Raw genomic sequence first — 24561 nt, 5'->3', positions numbered from 1 at the left:
AAATTAGAAAAAAAAAACTGAAAGAAGTTAGGGGGAAAAACAAAAAACAATACCAGAAGAATTCAAAAAAGTAGGATGAATAAAAAAAAAAGAGTAACAACTAATAAAATAGAGGGCAAAACTTCAATAAAGAGAATCAAAAAAGCAAAAGTTGGTTGGTTCTTTAAACACACTAATACAACTGACAAATTTCTAGTGAAATCGAACAAGAAATAACAAAGGCACAAATAATATTGGTAATGCAAAGAAAGCTAGAACTGCAGTCAAATATTGTAAGGATAATTACAGAATAATACAAATTATTATATGCCCATAAATTTGAACATTTTGGGGGAAACAGGCAAATTCCTAAGAAAATAAAACTTATCAAACCAAATTTAAGAAATAGAAAACTTCAGCCAGTTTCAGTGAATTACACCTATAATCCTAGCAGTTTGGGAGGCTGAAACAGGAGGATTTTGTGAAGCTGGGAATTCAAGATCAGCCTGGGCAACATAGCAAGACACTTGTTTCTAGGAAAAAAACTAAAAAAAAATTTTTTTAAAGGCTGAGCCCAGGAGTTTGAGACCAGGCTGGGCAACACAAGTAAGACCTTATCTGAATAGTCCTATAACCATTAAAGTAACCAAATTAGTGGTCAAAAATTTTCCTACAGTGAAAACTCAGGCTCAAATGGGATTCATTTGGTTGTTCTACCAAACAATCATAGCACAGATAATTTAAACTATTATAAAAAGGAGAAAAGAAAGAATATTCAGTAATGTCGTTTATGATACTATCATACTGTTCGTACTCAAATTCAGTGAGAACAAAATGAAAGAATGGAAATTACATACTAATATGGGTGCAAAACCCTTAAACAAATAACACAATCTTAATCTAGCAATTAGGAATACTAAAACAAAACAAACAAAACAAAAACTTTATAAAAATAGCCAAGGTGCACATACCTCTGTAAGATAGACTAACTTTTATAAATTACTCAGTGATTTCTTGCAAAATTGAAAAGTTGCCCATCACTAGCCAAGCCATATGCTGATGGACTTTTATCTGCTTTCTTAGCCATTCATATAAAATAAAATATGAGATTGTAGCCACTCTGTATGAAATAGATAATACATCATAACTCTTCAGGCCTTTCCTAGGGATGCAAAAACATCAACAAAGTAATAAACCACAAAATTATTAAAGGAGAAAATATAAAATCATTTCAACAGATGCATACCAGATTTATCAAAGTGGAAAGCTAAACAATGTCTAAGAATACTTTGAATAAGTATGGTATGATTCCATGTAAGTCGGGATCTATTTGTATAAAAGTTATTTTCTTCTAGGCAATTACTTCTTTTTTTTTTAAGGGTTAAGTCTTTCTGAGAGCTTACCGATTACTATATTAGGAAAGTCAAAATAGTCAGTATATTCAAAGGACTGTCACATCTAGAATCCCTTCATAGTATCTTCCTTTATGATATTCCAGGATAAAATATTAGATAGGTATAGATAAGAGAGAAAGAGATGGGTCATATCAAGGTCTATTTATTTATAAATATATATATATCATTGAATATTATACCATTGAATATATTATACCATTGAATTTATAGTGATATATAGATTTTTTGGTAGTATTTTCCATTCACTTTTACTAAAGATTCTTATTGAATTTCATCACATGTACTTGCTGTTATAAATGCATTTCATTTTTTAAAAAGTTTTCACTTTGAAGTTATCAAGTGAAAATAACTAGTAATTTATTGGACATCATAAGTCACAAATCTATATAAAATGCATTGCTTTATTTTATTCCCAAAATGCTTTGAAAAAGAGGCCTTACCTTTATTCCTATTTTTCAGTCTGGTAGGAAGGTGTGATCAAATGTGAAATACTGCAGATAAACCAAGTAAGATGAGGCCTGTTTTATTAAGGACACTAATCCCATTTATGAGGACTCTGCCCTCATGACCTAATCACCTCACAAAGGCCCTACCTCCCAATACCATTGTCTTCATGGTGCAGACTTCAAGAGATGAATTTTGGGGGGACACATTCAGACCGTAGCAGAGAGCTAAGTTATAAGAAAGTCTTTCATTTTTCACCTGTGTAACTTTAATTTAATAGTGTTTTTATCTCCCCATAGTTGTGTATGTGTGTTGCATGAAGGCTGTTACTTTCTATCAGTAGATTTCTCATGTAATTTTTAGAGCTGTAAAACAATTACATAAGAGGAGCCATGTATTTCATAAAACTTATAGCATTATACTTTAATTTATTAGGATAAATGGGAAAATAAGCACTTTTAGAAATCTGTCAATGAAGAAATAAATTAGTTATTGAAAATGTTATAGTTTTCTAGAATCTATGTTTCTTAAACAAGATCCCAAAACAGAGTTTTTATTCTCTTGATTATGGTAAAGAGGAATTATGTAGAGAAACACATTAAACGAGTGAACTCAATGCTTGAATTTTAAGTATTTGAAAACTGTTAAACTAGTATTAAATATTTTTGGTCATTTACAGCTTAATTACAGAACACTTCAAAGTAATTCTAAACTTTATCTTCTCCCCATATTCTGCATCCCTTGCTGAATATTTTTGCCCTTAAAATGTGTTAAGCACAGCACATGCTTATAAAATTCTTTCTAAATTTACGAACATCCTGTCCTTTTTTTATGTAGGAAATTTCCTGAGGGTTTCAGAATCCCATCCATATGGTCAGTATGTGCCTCCTGATGAAAGTACACAGCATCACCTATGAAGTATTTTTGTCCCTCAAACAAACCTGACTCTGATAAGCCTCTAGATAAAGCTATAAGTTACAGAAAATGCAAGGGACATATTGTATTTTAATTAAAGCAGCGTATTAAATTACATGAGTACCTATGTACTCAGTAAAATTCATGCTTGTCAACACTGCAGAAAAAATGACCCTGTTTCTTCAATAAAATATTGAAAGAAAAAAGAGATGGAGAAGTAAAATATATATTTTTAAAACTATCATTCAATTGCAATATATGGATGTTATTTGGGCCCTGATTAAAACAAAGAAATTAAAGGGCCAGGTATGATGGCTCACACCCATAATTCTGCACTTTGAGGGGCCAAGGTGGGAGGACCCCTTAAGGAGTTCGAGACCAACCATGGCAACATAGCAGTACCCCAACTCTACAATTTTTTTTCTTCAATTAGTTGGGGAAGGTAGCACACTCCTGTCAATGCAGCTACTTGGGAGGCTGAGCCAGGAAGATCAGTTAAGTTCTGGAGTTTGAGGCTGCTGTGAGCTATGATTGTACCACTGCACTCCAGGCTGGGTAACAGAGTGAGACCTTGTCATTGGCAAAATATAATTGTTACCAATTATCAGATTAATTACCAATTAAAGATATTTGATCATCTTAGAGAATTATCTTTTAACTATAAAAAATTACAATGATGATTAGTTTTCTTAAAAGTGTCCTTATCATTTACAGATGTATTCTGAAATATTTCCAGATAAATATCTAATGTCTGAAAATTGAGTTCCTTTTCATGAGTAGATGAACATATGTATGGTATGTATACTTTATGCATGACATTGTCGACAATGTTATTTTAAAAATCAGTATGATTAGTTCAAAACATCTGACTATACTATACCCTTCCTGACTATATTTCCCTATTATTGGATATGTTATATTGGAAGCTTTATATAGACATATATAATTTTATATATATAGAATTACATGTATAGAGAGATTTGGATATAGATATATTATATATAATATAAAGACATATCACATATAATATATAGAAAGACATATATATAATATATAGAAAGACATATCATATATAATATATAGAAAGATATATATAATATACAGAAAGATGTATCATATATAATGTACAGAAAGATATATCATATATAATGTACAGAAAGATATATCATATATAATGTACAGAAAGATATATATAATATATGAAAGATATATCATATATAATATATAGAAAGATATATCGTATATAATAAATAGAAAGATATATCATATATAATATATAGAAAGATATATATAATATATAAAAAGACACATTATATATAATATATAGAAAGACACAAGCACTTTATTTCCTTCCCATTATGACTAATTACCAACTTGTATTACAACTCTGATGCAAAAAAGCAAATATGACTCAGAGTACCTGTCAAATTTATTTACAACATGAAAGTATGCTCACTCATGTTAATTTATAGTTCATTGATTACACAGTGCAAGATGTGTAATCTTAATTAATATATAGAAAGATATATAATATATAGAAAGATATATTACATATAATATATAGAAAGATATATATAATATATAGAAAGATATATATAATATATAGAAAGATATATAACATAATATATAGAAAGATATATAATATATAATATAGAAAGACATATATATAATATATAGATATATAACATAGAAAGCTATGTATAATATAAAGATATATAATATATAGAAAGATATATAATATATAGAAAGATATATTATATAATATATGGAAATATTTATATAATATATAGAAAGATTTATATAATATATAGAGAGATATATTATATAAAATATAGAGAGATATATTATATAATATATAGAAAGATATATTATATAATATATAGAAAGATATATAATATATAGAAAGATATAATATAGAAAGATACTATAATATATAGAAAGATATATAATATAATATATAGAAAGATATATAATATAATATATAGAAAGATATATAATATAATATATAGAAAGATATATATAATATATAGAAAGATATATAATATAATATATAGAAAGATATATTATATAATATATAGAAAGATATGTAATATATAGAAAGATATATATAATTTATATATAAATATGAATAGAGAGATTTAGATATATATTTTATATCTTGAGGGAGATATATAATATATAATATATCTCTATATAGAATATATATATTATATATCTATATATCCATTTAATATATAATATATAACATAATATGTGATATATAATTATAACACATATTTTATATAATATATAATTAAACTATATATTATATAATCCATAAATTTTATATATTGTATTACATATTATATATTATGTATCATATATTATATAAGCCATACATTTTATTTACAACATAAAATATATAATAAAATTATATATATTTATTATAACATAATTATATATTTACTACATAAAATATATATAATTAATTAGATATATTTTATGTTGTAAATAAAAATTGACAGTTGCTCTGAATATTTACTTTTATATGACTCATAATTTATAAAATATACATTTTATGTAATTATATATGATAAAAATAATCATATATATAATGAGTCATATATAAGTAAATATGACTCAGAGTACCTGTCAATTTTTATTTACAATATAAAACTATGCCCACTTATGCTAATTACTCACTGATTACACAGCACAAGAAGACAGAAGAAAGAGCAGTGTGGGGTGAGAAGGTGACAGAATGTCAGAAAACTGAGACCAGAATTCTGAATGAATTGAGCCTAACTTGCTGGATAAATTTTGACAAATTTCTAAGAACACCCAAGGCTGAGTATCACCTTAGGTACAGCAAAGTTTGGTATGACTTTAAAAATCATATATATATATATATAATATTATATATATAGTCATTATATAACATAATATAACATCTCCAATAATTAGAAAATATAGTAAAAAATAATATATTTTTATATGGGAAGCACTACATATATAGCTATAGTGTTTCATACATATATAGTGCTTTCTATATATATAGTTTCATATATATATGAAACAATGTATTTCCCAATTAAAAATAAATGTATTGACCAAAGATAATAATTCTACAAAAATAAAATGTTACAAACTTATTATTAAAGCTTATTATTTATAATAGTAAGCAAAACATGTATGAAAAACATCATTATATACCTCACATTTACAAATTGACATTTATAGTGTGTATCATATTTAATATAATCTCATAATATGTAAGCATCAATACATGTCAAGATTAACAATATCATTTACTAAATAATCGTAATTACTAAATAATTATTGACTATAAGATGTGTGATTCTTATGAAGGATGGCCAGACAGTAATTCAGAGAAAATAAAAAGTCATTCAGAAGAGGAGAGAGAATAAAGTTCTTCTGTGATATCAGGAAAAATTATCAAAATAATATGTTTATATATAATGGGGTACAAAAAGAGAAATAGCCACCAACATGTGATTTTGCTATATAAAACCTTTATAAATATGACCAATTAATAAGGGTAGCTCAGCATTGTGGAAATAGTGTCTACATCCGGGTTTGCCATTTAATTTAACTTCGTCACCTAAACTGTGAGCCTCGGTTTTGCAATAGTTAAATGAAAGTAATAATACTGATGATAAAATGAAACAATGTATATGGGACTCAATAACTAGTATTTAGTGTCTTTGTGAACCATCTAGAATTTGTTTATTTGTGACCTGCAAATAGAATCCATATTTTTTCTTGGGGCCAGTGTCAGCATATTGTCACACAAAAATAAATAAAACAAGAACTGCTATGCAAACCTCACAAAAGTACTGATGAGAGGGATCTCTTCTGAAGGATTGCTGTCAATACTAAAGAGAGGTTTAAAAGAACATAGCATGCAGTCTACTGAAACACATTTTAAATGCTTCTATCCTAAGTTCTATTACTCATGCCAGCAGTTCAACTCTCCCCCTCTGTAAATCTAGTGGTCCTGTGCCCTTTCCCGCAAGGATCACCCGCACCACTTCCTATTTGGAGACGCTTGGATTCTCTCTGTTCTCTCATTTGTTCATATTTCCCAAAGGCCATTTTCCACCTTACCAAGGGTACCAGCAGCCAATATACATAAAGTTTTTAGAAGGCAATGAACAAAAGAAAACTTGCCAGACACAAGCACTTTATTTCCTTCCCATTATGACTAATTACCAACTTGTATTACAACTCTGATGCAAAAAAGTAAATATGACTCAGAGTACCTGTCAATTTTTATTTACAACATGAAACTATGCTCACTCATGTTAATTTATAGTTCATTGATTACACAGTGCAAGAAGACTGAAGCAAGAGCAGTGTGGGGTGAGAAGGCAAGAGAGTGTCAGCAAACTGAGACCATAATTCTGAGTGAATTGAGCCTAATTTGCTGGATAAATGTCAACAAATTTCTGAGAAACTCCCAAGGCTGCGTATTACCTTAGGTACAGCAAAGTTTGGTTTGGTTTAAAAAAATCTTTTCAGCCATACCTCCCTACCTGTGTGTCTTATTCAAACTCAAGATAGCCTTGGCTATGCTCTGGAACTTCTTCATGACTTAATTATCAGCAACTGTCATTCTGTGCCTTCCATTGTTAAGTCTTTCCTTCTTATTCAGAATAGTGACACAGGAGAAAGTAGCATAAAAACTCTTTCCTCTACTAAATGCATCAGACTTGTCCAACTCTATATTGATTTCCACATTTTTCCTTTTTTGGTTATAATTCTAATATTGAGACCCTTGGTTTCTCTTTATTCTGTTGGTTCTACCTCTCCACTGACGACACTTGCTCAGCTCATCCACAGGCCCAGTAGACAAACAGCACGAACTACACTCCTCAGAAGAAAAGGGGCCAGACATGGTGGTTTCATGTCTGTAATGCCAGCACATTGGGAGGCTGAGATGGGAGGATCACTTGAAATCTAGGGTTTCAGGACAGCCTGAAAGGCTGAAGAAAAAGCTGTAGAAAAGCTGAAGAAAAATATATATATATATTTTATACATATAAAATGTTGTGTATGTGTATATATATAACATGTTGTATAGAGTATGTGTATGTATATATAGTGTATGTGTGTGCGTGATTTTATATATATATATATATATATATATATATATATATATAAAATTAGCTGAATATGGTAGCGTGTATCTGTAGTCCCAGCTACTCAGGAGGCTGAGGCAGGAGTATCTCTTGAGCCCAGGAGTTTGAGGCGCCAGTGAACCATGATCCTGCCACTGCATTCCAGCCTGGGTGACAAAGGGAGATCTTGTCTCAAAAAAAAAAAAAAAAAAAAAAGAGAGAGAGAAAGAGAAAAGGGAAAGGATTAGAGATTGCGCTAGCCACGAGTTTCCTCATTGAGGAATTCCCATTTGTGGCTGTGCACCAAAATCACCAAGGAAACTTGAAAAGTTTTGGTTCTGTAACTCCAGAGTTACTGCCTTGAAAAACTATTACAAAAAAGGAACATTTGGTTTTACAGGGTTGAGATCTACTGCTTTAAGAATGGTTGGGTGACTAACAGGTTTTAGAATACTTTAGGATAGGGAAATTCTATTAAGAGAACCAAAAATGAACTCATCAAAATTAATAGAATAGAAATTGATACGTTTTTCTAATACTCCCAAAGAAGTGTGTTCAATGCAATACTAATTAATCAAGTGTTTAATACACTGCTCTTTTCTTATTTATATCACTGAAATTGTCTTGTGACAGTTGTTACTTATTTTCTTATGTCTTATTTTGTAGTTCCTGGAGAAAGGATGAGAATAAAGTTATCTCTTGGGTAACTTTAAAAAATATTTTCTTATTTGAACTTGTTCTAATAGATCTAATTTTCTAATTGATTGCTTCTCCATAAACCCTGAAAGTCCAAAATTCAAGCCAGTAGAAGCCAGAATGTTTGAAATTCAGATTAGTACTTTATTCCATTTCTTTTTTTCTGTAGAAAGTGTCCTTCCATCCCCGCTAGTATCATAATTCAAGTTAACTTTGATATACATTTCAACATCCACTATTTATTCCTGTCTATAAAAAGTTTCAGCAATATGCTATGCTCTGTAGCCAAAGTTGAAAACAGTTATGCCAACTGGCTTAATTTATTAAATAATACTCAAAAAAGGAAAAACTTAATAAATTCCATTTACCCTACGTGTAATTGAAAGTTTTGTGAAGTGTTGAGAGTGTCATTCACTTTCATGGCTTGATGGTAGTCAAACGCTTTGTATAAGATAACAACATTGAAAAAAAAATGTTTTACTGCTTCACTGCTTAACCCAAGTTGATATACATATAATTAATTTCCTCTAAGAGAAACAGTTGTTTTTGTTTTTGTTTTCACAACAACTCACAAATAGATTTCATACCTATGGCTTTTGGACCAATTGAACACCAGGCCTATTTTAATTTTATTGTGTACCTTGTCTTTTCTTCAGCAGATCTTCACAATACCTGAGGTTTGAGTGAGTACCTTGAAGCTGATAACTCCAAATATATACTATGTGCTCACATTTCTGTCTTAAACTACAAACTAGTGTGTTTATTAGGTGTATATTTCTGTTCTCACACTGCTATAAAGAACTACCTGAGACTGGGTATTTTATGGAGAAAAGCTTTAACTGACTCACAGTTCCACAGGTTATACAGGAAGCATAGCTGGGAGGCCTCAGGAAACTCACAATCATGGGAAAAGGCAAGGGAGAAGTAAGCACGTGTTACCATGGCAAAGCAGGAAAAAAAAGGGCAAAGAGGGAAGTGCTACACACTTTTAAACAATCAGATCTCATGAGAACTCATTCACTCTCACCAGAACAGCAACGGGGAATTCTGCCCCCAAGATCCAATCACATCCCACCAGGTCCTTCCCCCAACATTGGGAATTACAATTCAACAGGAGATTTGGGTGGGGAAAAAGAGCTAAACCATATCACTAGCTAATCTACCTGTATATTAAAAATTCAAAATAAAAAAATAAATAAAAATTAGCCTACATTATTCCCTCAACCTTAGCCCCCATCTCCATTTCATTGCAAAGCCGTCACTTTTTCCTAAAGTAAAAACCCAAAAAGAAAAGGAACTTCCATCCCGCTCTCTTTACCTCTATCTTTGCTGTTAATCTTTTACTAAGTACCTCAAATCTTCCTTGAACTACTGAAATAATTTTTTACTAGGCCCTGTGTTGTCTCATTTATCTTTTTCTAACACCCATATCTGATTATATCACTGTCATTGATATTTCTTCAATGACCACCACTGTTAAACAAAGGATAAAACTAATAATCCAAACAATTTAGCTTTATTGTGAGTGTGGCTCCTTAGATTTTTGCCTACTGATGCAATATCACCATGTATCAAGCTCCCCACATTGGAAATTCCAGCAATGCTAACTTACTCAATGTTAACCTCAAGACTCTGGGCTCTCTCCTACCTTCATGCCTTATATCTTAGTTCCCTTGATGCTTTATTAAAACCACTCTTCATTCTTCATGAAAAGCAGCACAAACTGACTCTGTCTAGGTGATTCAAGCAGAAAGAGAATGTTTTGAAAACATATCTAAGGCCACAGAATATCACTGAGAAGTCCTAATAAACAAATTCTTCTCTCTCCCAAAAAATAGTAGAAACAAAAGGAGGTAAGGTCAGAGATTGCAACCCAGCTGTTACCTTCACTGGGCCAAGGATGGCAACATTGGTACTGCTATTCCTAGAGACTGGATGTTGGAGGCACTGCTACTGCTACTGCCACTGCCAGGCCCAGGTGGGAGGGTCTAATAGCCACCCCTAGGGGTCTGGCTCACGCTCTATTTCCCAGAGAGATTAGGAAAGTGAGTCTCCCTGGCATTATTTACTCCTATCTCAAACAGTAGACAATTACCAAAATATACAAAACATTCTGATGCTAAATAGCAAAACAAAGAAAAAAGCACATTGTGTTTGTTTTCTACTGCTGCTGTAACAAAGCACCACAGACTTTGTGGCTTAAAACAACACAAATGTGTAAATCCCAGCACTTTGGGAGGCTGAGGTGGGTGGATCACGAGGTCAGGAGTTTGAGACCAGCCTGGCCAAGATAGTGAAACCCCATCTCTACCAAAAAAAAAAAAAAAAAAAAATTTCCCAGGCGTGGTGGTGGGTGTCTGTAACCCCAGCTACTCGGGAGGCTAAGGCAGGAGAATCATGAACCCAGGAAGCAGAGGTTGCAGTGAGCTGAGATCTCGCTACTGCACTCTAGCCTGGGCAACAAGGGTGAAGCTCTGTCCCCGCCTCACCACCCCCCACCCCCAAAAAAAGTGCCACTGCACTCTAGTCTGACAACAGGGCAAGAGTCCATCTCAAAAACAAACAAATAAACAAAACGAACACAAACGTATTACCCTATAATTCCTGGAAATCAGAAGTTCAAAATGAGTCTTACTGGGCAAAATCAAAATATCTTACTTTGGGGCCTTCTGTGTTCCTTCTGGAGACTCTAGGAAAGAGTATGTTTCCTTGCTTTCCCCAGCTTCTAGAAATTTCCTGTATTCCTTGGTTGCTGGCCCCGCATGAATCAGACTTCTGATTTTGTCATGATATCTCCTTCTCTGACGCTGGTTCCCTCTTCCACTTCTAAGGACAAATAATCTAGGGCAGTCTTTTCAAGACTTTTAACTTGATCACATCTTCAGAGTTCTTTTTATTATGTAGGGTAACATATTCACAGGTGTTAGATATTAGGATGTGGACTTTTTGGAGTGGTCATTAATCTGCCTACAACAAGCAAAAACTAAAAGAAACAGGATTTCTCTTCCATGAAGCCTTTCTGAATTCCCACAGACAAACAAGGGCATCTTCCTTGTAGGCTCATAGAGGTATTTTGTTACATTTCTATTGGTGCAGGTACTGATTTCCCAGTTTAGTCTACTAGACACAGAGATAAAGATATGTGTGCCATCTTTATCTCTATTTTTCAGTGATAATTACATATTTGATACCTGGTAGCTATTAAGAAATAATGGCTGATTGAAAAAGTACTAACCACAATTAAGATTAAAATTATAGTATTCTTAAATTGAGACCTTTTTATTGTATCCTGATTGAAATGTGTTTATCTATATTTGGTTTGAAGAGATTGTTGTATCATGGCAAAAAGAGAAAAGTGAATTAATCAGCTCCAAAGTCCTGAAATTCCATTTTCAAGACCGACAAATGTTAATATTAAATAACACATTCCCCTTCCTTCAGCGTTAGCTGAGGATTTTTTCTTATCTATTTTTCCCTATAGCTTCCCAAAATTTTACTGTATATTATAATAAAACATCATGTAAAACAATCTAACTTTACATATTTGGAAAATAAAGAATAGTTTGCAAACTAATAGGCATGATAAGAAACCATAAATCTGTCATTGTGGAAAACAATATGAGTTTTCTTATAACTTCATTTATTTATAAATACCACATGCCAAAAAAATTCATCATGATATTAAGCTATAGTGTTAACAAATGACAACTAGTTTTCAAAAGGTACTTTTGGGATTCCCCCCCAATTGCAGAAAAATTTCTCAGTTGTATATTACTGAAAGCAAGGAAAAATAAACACAATACCTCTGTCAATTTTTCTAGGTAAGACTAATTTTGTTCAGGTAGGTAAAGAATATTGATATTAATATTAGTATATTTACTAACAAATATCTGAATATTTGACATATAGTTTTCTGTGAGAAAATGACAATTTTTCAATGAAATATTTACTGGGTTGCTAGCATGTTTCACAGACTGCAGAATGATTGAGGGGAATGGCAAACACTTTATCAGTGCTATGAAAAGCACTAGGAGCTTGGATAATTTACCACTAACTGAAAATGATTTTCTGTGTATGTAACTCATCAGCAGCATCATTTGGAAATAGGAGGCAATAACAGCTGTAAAGCTAGGGGCCTACTGTCATATGCGAAGATGGGATTAGATTTTCTAGCTTAGGTTTGCTTACCATTTTATTGCTTTGACAGCCATAAAATGAAGTATCACCATTCTCATTAGGTGTATTTAGGAAAAAACAACAGAGTCACAACATGAAACAAATGCAGGCTTTTGTAAAAAACTCGGCTCCTCGTCCGTTAGTGCAAACAATCCATAAACTACAATCTACGGACCTACAATGGCATGGTAGGTCAGCAAATAAGGATTGTGCCTGTACAAATGTAAATTTACAACAAAGTTGTAACCACCCAACAGGTTCACCTTGCCTGCTGCCTAGATGGAGACAATTTATTAAGACAGCAGAATTTCAATGGATAAAGAGTAATGCATGCGGAACCAACTGTTCAGGAAACCAGCATTTTATTACCGGTCAAATTGTGTCCCGAGTTGGTTTCTTTCAAGGGTTCTTGGTTTCACTGACTTCAAGAATGAAGCCGCAGACCTTCACGGTGAGTGTTACAACTCTTAAAGATGGTGTGTCTGGAGTTTTTTCCTTCATATGTGTCCAGAGTTTCTTCCTTCCGGTGGGTTTGTGGTCTCGCTGACTTCAGGAGTGAAGCCGCAGACCTTCGCAGTGAGTGTTACAGCTCTTAAAGGTAGTGCAGACCCAAAGTGTGAACACCAGCAAGATTTGCAAAGAGCAAAACAACAAAGCTTCTGCACCCGGAATGGGGACTCCAGCAGGTTGCCTCTGCTGGCTCGGGTTGCCAGTTTTTATTCCCTTATTTAGCCCTGCCCACATCCTGCTGATTGGTCCATTTTACAGAGTGCTGATTGGACCATTTTACAAAGTGCTGATTGGTGCATTTTTACAGAGAGCTGATTGGTGTGTTTACAATCCTTTAGCTAGATACAGAGCGCTGATTGGTGCATTTACAATCCTTTAACTAGACACAAAAGTTCTCCAAGTCTCCACCTGACCCAGAAGCTCAGCTGGCTTCACCTCTCAAAATCAGTCTCCTGGAGCATTCAGGCATCAGAGTTTTTAAAGATAATTTGGCGGGTAAGGGCTTGTGATGTGGGGAGTGCTGATTGATCAGGTTGGCGATGGAATCATGGAGTTAGAAGTGAGTTTTTCTTGCTGTCATCTGTTCCTGAATGGGATGGCAGAACTGGTTGAGCCAGATGACCAGTCTGAGTGGTGTCAGCTGATCCATGGAGTGCAGGGTGTGCAAAATATCTCAAGCACTGATTTCAGGTTTTACAATAGTGATGTTATCACCAGAAGCAACTTCGGGAGGTTCACAGCCTTGGAGCCAGAGGTTGCATGACCTCTAAACTGTGATTTCTAATCTAAGTATGTTTTTACTTTCTCTTATTACGTTTCATTTCATTTCATTTTAGATGTATATGCTTTTTAATCTCAACTTTCCTGAGACAAGATACATATGTTCTCACAGGAGTGAAATAAAAGACAAGAATGAAGAAAATTTTGCAGAATTGGTGATGCCGTCATCTTTTGACGGGCATTAGATAGCACAACAGAGTCATTGTTATATTTTAAGTTGTGCGTTTTCTGTAACATGACTCACCACCTAAGAGTTGTTTTTCTATAATTCTTGTTCCTTTTTCTAATGATAGCTCATATAAATCACAAAGGGTACCTTATTAGCATGCTTCAGCAAGGACATTTGACAGAGAAAGGAGCAGCCCTCACAGAGCACACCACTGTACTCACATTGAGTTAACCTGAGAAGGGTGGAATTTTTTCAGATGAATTTTCCCCAGTTAATGGTCCTAAAAGGGAAAAACCACAAAATTTTAGCGAAATCCAGGAAAGTGGGCTTTTTAAAATACGGTGGAAAAAATTTTACATGAACACGGATCTCTAAAGATCCTGGCGTTATAAATGTAAGTCCATTGTGTGTGTAGTTCTTTGGCAAAAATTAAATTCTCTTTAGTTTGGGGTAAATATGTAACTAGTATTTGTGATACATACTGTTTCAGCCTTCACAAAACACTTCCACAGACATTATTTTAATTAAAATAATTAATTAAAAGTCAAATTGTCTCTATTTTAAATGAAAATTGTACAATCTTCATTTAAAATAGAGACAATTTAACTTTCTGGCATAAAGAATCTGATGCTCAAAAGTCTTATGTTATTTGGCCAAAAGAGATGACTTCCTCCTCCATTTCCCTTGTTCTTCCCATTAAACCCAGCAAGTCTTACTTATACTGAGCATGTGGGCAAGGTGCTCTACAAATGAAAGGCTTGAAATTCATTTTATTAATAAATTTGTGCTAAGTAAAAAAACATTAATGTGAATGTTACCAAATCGTGGTATTAGAAACATTTAAATTACTAGGGTTAGATATTCTTAACTGCAATAGAAAGAAGAGTTTTTATTTTAAAAATTTCCAATTGCAAATGTAAACAATTTGGCATAATTGAAGGCAAAATGTAGGTCTAAGTTCCTAACCTAATCAATAAATTAAAAAAAAAAACCAGGTTGATACTATGGTTTAACCACAAAGAAGCCATACAGCACCATATTTTTACCTCTTTCTACCTCTAATATATCAGTGGAAAGTGTAAAATATTCATTTGCCCTGGCTGCCTGAAAAGTAGAAGTAACTGGAGAATAAGTTTTGCCCAAAATATGTGAGTAAAAGTCACTGGGTAGGGGTTCCAGAAAAGATTTTTAGAAAAATAGATGAAGTCAGCTGCTTACCTTTATTTGCCCCTCTTCCATGTGGAATGTACACGCAGTGTCTGAGAGTATAGGATCGTTTTGTGACTAGAATGACAAAACTCACATGTACAGAATAGGCAATCAGGAAAATGAAAAAATCTGTCTTTGAACAGTCACTCCAGGCTCCATATTCAGTGGGATATATAAATCTTAACGTCTTCAAAGCTGCCTTTATATAGGATTCTTGTTATTTGAAACCAAAACAAAATTTTAACAAATACCAAAATGTGAAATTTGAAATTAGTATGAATATTTTTTAAAAAAAGAAATAAAGAAAATAACAACTTTGGTAAGTGTAAAAGACATAGTAAACTGAGAGGCAAAGTCCTGCCAATTGCTGCATAGAGGAGGATATTGATTCTTCTTATATGAAGACAAAGCATTCGGTCTAACTGTGGTCTGTTATAGACCACATGCTGAATCAGATTGTAACTTTTATGGAAATAAGAAAAATTCAGAATGATAGCCTATGTCAATTTCAGCAAATTCCTCCAAGAAATGGTGGGCCTTCCAGATTTGTTCTATCAAATTTGCAAATGGTAATAGAGATGTTCCTTGTAGCTGCAATCGATGTTGACTGATTGCTGTAATTTGGAGCCCTGTTAAAAAGGCAAACTTAGATTCAGGACAGGGGAATCAAGAAAACAGGAGTCTGTGTATTTGAACAGATAGTATCAGTCTTACAGGGAGCAAGACAGCCTCAGGCATTTCTTTAGCTTGCTAAAGTGCTCTGCCATTCAAAGGTGTGGAAGTGGGTGGCAAAAATGGAATTAAAATTTTACCTCAGTAAAACTGCATCAAAGAAGTTGCATCAAACTAAAAGATGGGTGGATCAGAAAGGCAAATACCCAAGAGTCAAAGCCTCTGACCTTTAAAGAGAAAATTCAGATGAAATCTATGAGTAGTTTCTCATAGATATGACCCAAAACAATTTTACTGAGCACTTACTAATTTTAGGGGAAGCTGAATTGCTAAATAATTCACAAATGTAGACCTCAAGAGGAAGGGAATGTTCAAAATTAAGACAAATTCGAATCCAAACTCAGTCTAAGAGGGAAAAACATGAGAGACTTCCATAGCCACTAGGGAATACATCATCCCCAGTGTCACCTTGGATATCACCCAGAGATATCTTATAACTGATAAGGAAGTTGTTTCCATGAGCAGAATCAAGGGTTCACTGATTATTTTTTTTCATCACTAGAGCAGAATTCTCCCTATTCTTAAACAGCAGGATTGGATTGTAGTTATAGTTAGGATGTTTTTAATGTCCAATCTTTCCTTTCTGAGTGGTATTTTTTTATTGCTCATATTTCATGGCTCTCTATCACTGTATATTGCATCCATTAAAGCAGATAACTTGTCCTTTCAGCTCATAAGCTATTAGGTCATATTCACATCTACAGATAGGGGCAGACCAACTGCGTATCATCCAGATATTGTAAACTTGAAGCTGGATTCAATAATTGAATCATACTTTTGGGTGTGTCTCTTGGGAGTGGAGGTGAGTGCATAAACTATTAAATAAGAATGCAGTATATTTGGATATTGGGTGGTAAAAGGACTGGCAGACGTGACAAGCTACTTCCTCAAAAGGTATTCATAATCCACATTTTCCTTGCCTTACTATAGCGGCTACAAACTTTTTCAATCTATCATGTGACTATAGGTGGTCACGAGATCCTGTTCTAGACAATGGGATGTTTGTTGAAGCTATTTTCTGACCATAAGAATGAAAAAGCCGGCTGAGCGTGGTGGCTCACTCCTGTAATCCCAGCCTTTGGGAGGCCGAGGCGGGTGGATCACGAGGTCAAAATATCGAGTCCATCCTGGCCAACATGGTGAAACCCCCTCTGTACTAAAAATACAAAAATTAGCTGGGCATGATAGTGCGTTTCTGTAGTCCCAGCTACTCAGGTGGCTGAGGCAGCAGAATCGCTTGAACCTGGGAGGTGGAGGTTGCAATGAGCTGAGATCGCACCACTGCACTCTAACCTGGGTGACAGAGTGAGACTCAGTCTCAAAAAAAAAAAAAAAGAAAAAAGAAAAACCCATAACATAACTTTTGATGAAACAAGAATATTGAAGGCTCTGGATCTATGATAATGTGCTTGAAATATCTCACTAGTCCAGGATTTTCTTCTTCTAGAATTCTTGTTGTATAAGTAGACACCATAGATATGTTGGTTAACTATTTCTTACTAAAATTCAGTGGCTTACCCCTCTTGCATCTGTGGATCAGTTAATGTAGGATATGCTCATCTGTGGCAGCTTGGCCGGGTGGCTGTGTGCCAAGAGTCTTTCATTGTTTTTCTGAGACCAGCAGAATAGTCAAAGCAAATTATTCTTATGATAATGGTAGAATAACAATAAAGCAGATGGAAACCCCAAAGGCTTTCTTAGGTCTAGAACTGGCATCCTTCTTTCTTTTGACTAAACCAAATCACATAGATGACCCGTCGTCAAAATGTGGGAAATAGGCTCTACCATATTTAGTGGAGAGAACTACAGAGTCACACAACAAAGGGCAAATGAATCCAGGAAGTGGTGAGTATTTGAGGCAAATAATGTAATTTACCAAAGCTGATGATATTCTAATTTTCTATTGTACACAAATGAAAATCTAACAGTCACCTATATAACTGTTGGAAGGGTTACATTAGCAAAGTAAAGCAACCAGTACAATGCCAGCAACATAATAGATAATATTTATTATTATTGTCATTATCATTGCAATTATATCTCCAACACAATCCAATTGAATCACCAAAGAAAAAAATCGTAAATTTATAAAATAAACAATTATAACCTTATATAACTAATTTTCAACTTTTACAAATTTCATTTTATAATGACATGAATTAATGTATTTTAATTTCAACAGAACACTAATATAAAACTACAATAAGTCTGGAGAATAAAAATATTCCTGATGATTTTGAGCTCTTTTGTTATATGCCTGTTTAAACAATAGTTATAACAAACAATAGCATGCGTTTCATTCATAGAAAATAAAGATTGTATTAATAATCAAACTCACTGATAATGCATTCCTATTGGAAGTTCAATGTCTTATTGACTACTTTTTAAATCTTCATTAAAAACAGTTTTAAAAACCATAAGGTAATATAAATAAATGGCATGGAGTTTTAATAGAAGTATGCATTAAAATCATCAAAAATTTGTGAAAATCCAACTTAGCCTTTTTCAGTACTTGCTAGGTGCAATTCCTAAAATCGCAAGTAGAGATTGTATACATGTAATACCAAGCTCACATTCACTGCATTAAGGAACAGATGATAAGAACAGCAGCCAGCCAGAAAATAGAATTGTTGCACATGGACTGTCTGACTCTCACACAATCATTACCCTGTTGAGTGAATCCAGACTTCCTAAAAGCATGATAAGCATAGTCCACAGCACAAAGAGTCAGCCAGGTCCTATCTCATCAGAACAAATCTGGTCAGGTGACTGTTTAACAGTCCAGCTGTCCAGACTCTTTTACTAAATTAAACCTAGTTGGATTAGTCTAGAGACAAGAGGCTGTGCCTCTGTCAAAGTAATTGACACAAGGCCTCTGCGTGCTCTGGGATCTTAGACTGAACTCAGCATTTTCATTATCACACATTCCCAAGACTGTAGGATAATAACCACATAAGACCTGAGCAACAGGGGCCATTAACCTGGCAACAAGGACCATTGACCTGGGTCCCATGTTGTAAAGGGGGTTCTCCCTCTCTGTTTCTCTCTCTCTTTCTTCCTCCTCTCCCTCTCTGTCTTTCAGTCTCTTTCCTTTCCTTTTCTCCTAACACACACACACACACACACACACTTAAAATTAAAAAACACACATGGACTGGTCTGACACTTAGAATCCAATATGCAGTACACAACCAGCACACAATGACTGAGTCATTATAGTCACAACTAGACCCAATGGCAGGGCACAACCAGTAACTATGTATCTACTCTTGTGATGAATGATAGTACAAAGAAAAGGAAACATTTCTCCACATTTCCTGCACTGTGTCTCCTAGGAACAAAAGCTAATTGTGTCCAAATATCATGGAAGTTTGTGGTTTGGATTGTTGCTGACATTGGAGAGGGAAACTGTTTCAGAGTTCCAGAAGGATTTCATTGGTGGGATGCTTAGGTAAGAGAAAAGACAAGTGAATCAACATGTAATCCTTCCTCTCAAATAGCATGAATAAAATAGATTTTGTTATAATGGGATATCATTTCACAGTAGCTCCAAACACCTATTTTATTTTTCTCTTTGTGTCCAAAGCATAGTTCTGGAAGTACTCAAGAATTATCATATTTGCAAAATTATCAATAGGAAAGGAGAAATACTGTATAATATTAAACAATTTATATATTGCCAAACGTGTATATTTGTAAATTTAGATTAACATGAATGAAACATAATCATTGTTCACATTACTAAGCATAGCTAAATATTACTGTAAGAGAGGGCAAACATATTTTATAAGTGATAAAAGTCAGCTTTTCGGGAGTAATGTGATAATTATAATTTATCACATGTGTGGTCATTTTACAGTATTTGAGGATGATAAGTAAAATTCATGTTAATTTCTGGATATAAATATTGCTGTAAGGAATTTATTAGTAATTCCAACTTAGTGATAATTTGAGCAGAACAAGCTATCTTTAACTTAATATGAATAAAACACTACCCAAAGAACCATAATGACTAAAGAAAATTGTTTAATTTGGCGTTACTATTATAAGAACACAATTTATGCAAAAGACATTATATTAATAACATCATGATTTTATTTAAAGTAAAAGAAAAACAGGTTTTATGAGCTAAATACTAAGTAATTTATAAATTACAAGTATTTATCACTCAAACATCATCATTGACCAGTTGAACAATACTTACATTCAACTTTTTTTATATTTCACCTCAATCATATGGAGAGATACACACATATATATATACATACGCAAACACACACACGTTCTATTTTTAATTGTTTCTATTTAAAAGGTCCGTTTGCCCTGTTTACCTCCCCTTGCCTGTGAACAGGGCTGACGTCTTGCGAGGTAGTTCTAGAATCTCTAACCCTAAAAGAAATTAAAAAGTAAAAATATATAAATAAAATAAAATCGAAGGTCTTTTTGCCAACATAGGAGATAGAATATATTTTAGAATTTATAATCTGATATATAGCTTTGAAATATATAAGCATTTAATATGTTGACCATCATTTGTGTTCTTGCTTTAGATCTCAAAGAAATTAGAAATATATTTGCCACTAGAGATTTAAATTTGAAAAAGTGGGTAGCAAGGCTTCTGAGGAAAATGAAATAAACCAACTCAGGTTGCACAATCCATGAGCATTACATGCTTGAGTCTGTAACAGGCAGTCATAATTTTGGTTTATAAAAGAAGTAGCAATATGTGTTTTGTGATGACCCTGAGATTCCCAGAAGAATAAGAAGAAATATTCTCTGCCCTTAGACAGTAGCAACAGAGACCCTTTTATGGAATATTGAAAGTCATATACACACATATGCACACATGCATGCATGCATTCATGAGTACATGTGTGTATATGTACACAGTACACGCACACAAACAGATGCAATTGAGAAAAGCTTGCTCCTGGGAAAATATAACTATCCTAGTAGTCAGAGAATACTTGCATAGAACAGGTAAACTTTTAAGGTTCCGGATAACTTACAAAAGGTATAATGGATGCAGGAGAAAAAGGTGGCCATTAAGGCCACTGATACTTCTTCCCTTCCCTTAAATTGAGCTTTTTTCCCCCATGATGCATTTAAGATATTCATGCAAAGGCAGACCCTCCTCTTCCCCTCCTAGACATATCTGGAAATAGTGAAACTTTAGAATTTGATATTGTGATACGCTTTCCGGAATAAATATTCAAAGCAGTATAGTATTTGAATTGGACACTTTGGTTAAATCTAGGCCTCAATAATTACTATGCTACTTAGTGTACTGGTTATCTGTTGCTGCATAAGAAATTGCTCCAAAATATTGGCTTAAAATAACAATGATATTTTGTTATCTCTTCCAGTTTCTGTAAGTCAGGAATTTGGGAGGGGTCAGTTGGATAGTAACTGCTTGAAGTTTCTCCTATGATTGCAATCAGATGTTTCCTGGAGCTGCAGTCATCTGAAAGCTTGACTGGAGTTTGCATTTACAAGAGTGTGCACTCAAAAGGCTGACAATTTAATGTTAATTAATGATCAGGGTTTCCAGTGCTCTGCCCATTGAACTCTTCATGGGGCTTCTTGATTGTGTAAATAACATAATAGCTGAATTCCCAGAGCCAGTGATCTGAGAGTCCAAGGTACCAACTGCAATGCTTTATGATCTAATCCCCTCTGCCATATTCTATTGGTCACACAAGGCCAATAGGCCTTGGTGCAGTGTGGGAGGGCACTATAAAAGGGTAGGAATATGAGGAGGCAAAGATTATTGGGAGCCATAATGAAGACTGGCTACTACACTTGGAAAATATAGCCAACCATATTAATCTTCAAATTCTGTTAAAATTAAGCTATCAACTCCTATCTCATGGTGATGTCATATTAGAGAAGATAAGTTTTTTTAATGGCCTGGCACATAGCAATGGTTCAACACATTTTATCTCTTTCCTACTTCATTTTCCTCTATACTGTTGTGCATTTCAGCAATCTGCATACCTATTTTACTTGCCACATTAAAATCTAAGAAACAAAAGGTACACATGAATCCAGATTAGATTTGTGGTTCTAATTTCTGAGACAAGCAATTCAGGGAAATCATATAAAATTTGGCAGCTGGCATATTTTCATCTGATAAATCAGAGTAAGTAAAATAACGCCTATAGACTTGCTTTCTCAATTAAGAAGTTGTATTCTAGTAATAAAAAATAAATTAATAAGCTCCTTGTGTCTTCTCTTTTGCTAGTACTCTCCCTATGGCCATCTGTTTTTATTGACACTTTGTAATTGTACTTATTTATAGGCTACAATTTGATATTTTCATACATATACATGTCATATAATGATCAAATCAGGGTATACAGCATATGCATCACCTCACACATGTATCATTTCTTTGTGGTGAGAACATTCAAAAGCCTCTTCTAGCTATTTTTTAATATACAATATGTTAACCATTATTACCCTACTCTGGAATAGAATACCAGAACTTATTACTCCCATCTAATGGAAACTTTGTAACCATTGACCAACCTCTCCCCATCCGCTGCTTTCCCCTCCTTACCCCAGTCTCTGATAATTGCTGTTCTACTCTCTGCTTCTATGATATCAACTGTTGTTTTTTGTTTGTTTGTTTTTAAGATTCCACATGAGATCATGCAATATTTGTGTTTCTGTGTCTGGCTTATTTCATTTCATGTGATGTCCTCCAGGTCAATCCGTGTTGTTGAAAATAACAGGATTTCCTTCTTTTTTGTGGCTGAATAGTATTCAGTTGCGTATATGTACAACATTTTCTTTATCCATTCATCCATTGTTAGATACTTGGGTTGATTCCATATCTTGTTTATTGTAAATAATGCTGCAATAAACATGGAAGTGAAGGTATCTCTTCAACATACTGATTTCATTGTCTTTGGTTATATACCCAAAGGTGGGATTTCTGAGTCATATAGTAGTTCTATTTTTAATTTTTTGAGGAACCTTTATACTGTTTCCATAGTGGCTGTACTGATTGACAATCACAGTAACAGTGTGTAAGTGTTCCATTTTCTCCACACTTGTTTTCTTTCGCTTTTTTGATAAAGCCATTGTAACTGGAGAAAGATGTGGTTTTGATTTGCATTTCCCTGTTGATTAATGATGCTGAGAATTTTTTCATGTCCTTTTTAAGAAATGTCTATTAATGTCTTTTGCATATTTTAAAATCTGGTCATTTGTTTTTTCCTGTGACATTTCTTGTGTATTCTATATATTAAACCCCTTGTCAAATACACGGTTTACAAATATTTTCCCATTCTGTAGATTGTCTCTGTAGTCTATTGATTGTGTTCCTTTGCTGTGCAGAAGCTTTTCAGTTTGATGTAATCCCATTTGCCTATTTTTGTTTTTGTTACCTATGTTTTTGAGGTTTTATTTTAAAAAATTCTTGCCCAGCCCAATGTCATAAAGCATTTCCTGTATGTTTCCTTCTAGTAGTTTCATTATTAAGGGTTTTACATTTAAGTCTTTAACCCATTTTGAGGTGGTTTTTGTGTTTGCTGAAAATTGTAGGTTCAGTCTCTTTCTTCTGAAGGTGGATATGCACTTTTTCCAGCATCACTTATTGAAGATTTTCTTTTTCTCAATGTGTGTTTTTGGCATCTTTGTTGAAAGTCAGTTCACTGTAGGTGCATGAATTTATTTCTGGCTTTCTATTCTGTTCCATTGGTCTATGTGTCTGTATTTTATGCCAGTACAGTGCTGATTTGTTTACTATAACTTTGTAGTATAGTTTTGAAGTCAGGTAGTGTGATGCTTCCATCTTTGTTCTTTTCACTGAAGATTGTTTTGGCTATTTGCTTTTTTTGTGATTCCATTTGAAGTTAGGGTTGTTTTTCTATTTCTGTGAAAAATGTCATTGGTATTTTTGTAGGTGTTGCATTAAATTTGTATATTGACTTAAGTACTACGGTCTTTTTAACAATATTAACTCTTCCAATCAATGAACATGAGATATCTCTCTATTTGTGTCTTCAATTTTTTATCAATGTTTTATAGTTTTCAGTGTAGGGATATTTTATATCCTTAAGTTTATTCCTAGGTGTCTTTTTTTCGTAGATGTTGTAAATGAGGTTATTTTCTTTAATTCTTTTTCAGATTGTTCTTTTTGACAGATTGTTATTAGCATATAGAAACAATACTGATTTGTGTATGTCGATCTTGTATTCTACAAGTTTACTGAATTCATTTATTAGTTCTAAGAGTGTTTTGGTGGAGTCTTTAGGATTTTCTATATAGAAGATCATGTCATCTTCAAACAAGGACAATTTGACTTCCTCCTTTCCAACTTTTATTGCCTTTTATTTCCTTCTCTTGCCTAATCGCTCTGGCTACGACTACCAGTAAAATATTGAATATGAGTGTTGAAAATAGGCAA

At 33.5% G+C, this 24561-nt stretch overlaps 1 long non-coding RNA gene across 8 annotated transcripts in view; it reads right to left on the bottom strand.

The window, feature by feature from the left end:
* The window catches only part of LOC106634982 (uncharacterized), a 109569-nt gene that overhangs the window by 70668 nt on the left and 14340 nt on the right, over positions 1 to 24561 (bottom strand). The window lies entirely within an intron of this gene.

The sequence above is a fragment of the Pan paniscus genome, chromosome 6 (assembly GCF_029289425.2).
Source record: "Pan paniscus chromosome 6, NHGRI_mPanPan1-v2.0_pri, whole genome shotgun sequence".
In the NCBI taxonomy this organism is placed as follows: Eukaryota; Metazoa; Chordata; class Mammalia; order Primates; family Hominidae; genus Pan; species Pan paniscus.
This window is presented reverse-complemented; position numbering and strand designations above follow the sequence as displayed.